Source organism: Oryzias melastigma, linkage group LG3 (genome assembly GCF_002922805.2).
Source record: "Oryzias melastigma strain HK-1 linkage group LG3, ASM292280v2, whole genome shotgun sequence".
In the NCBI taxonomy this organism is placed as follows: Eukaryota; Metazoa; Chordata; class Actinopteri; order Beloniformes; family Adrianichthyidae; genus Oryzias; species Oryzias melastigma.
Window position 1 is genome coordinate 4,407,467 of NC_050514.1, and position 379 is coordinate 4,407,845.

At 38.8% G+C, this 379-nt stretch overlaps 1 protein-coding gene across 1 annotated transcript in view; it reads left to right on the forward strand.

Annotated features, from left to right (window-relative positions):
- Nucleotides 1-379, forward strand: part of ddb1 (damage-specific DNA binding protein 1) — a 55,932-nt gene that overhangs the window by 46,128 nt on the left and 9,425 nt on the right. The gene's annotated exons all lie outside the window — the stretch shown is intronic.

Consider the following 379-nt stretch of genomic DNA (forward strand, 5'->3'; position numbering starts at 1 on the left):
TGTAACAAACGAGTTGGCTAATTTGTAGTTTTTATGTACTGGAACTGATGTTTACAATAGAGTTTATTTTTTAAAAAGAAAGGAAAAAGTGTTGAGATCTGCTCGGGCTATTATTTATTATTTTTCATTGACAGCTCCTTCACTAATGTCTGCTCTCCTCAGTGTTTGTGTAACGGAGCAGAACGTGAGCTGTATATTCTAGCGGGACTTCATCCGGTCCGTGTGACCAGAAAGAAGTTCAACATTGGCAGGATGTATTTAGAAAAAATACGTGCGAATAATTACTTTCTTTTTTTTTTTTATGTGCGACCAACAACAAGCTAGCATGCTACTCGCTAGCACCCACTTTAGCTCAGACGTCCTGCTTCCCAGCCTGATT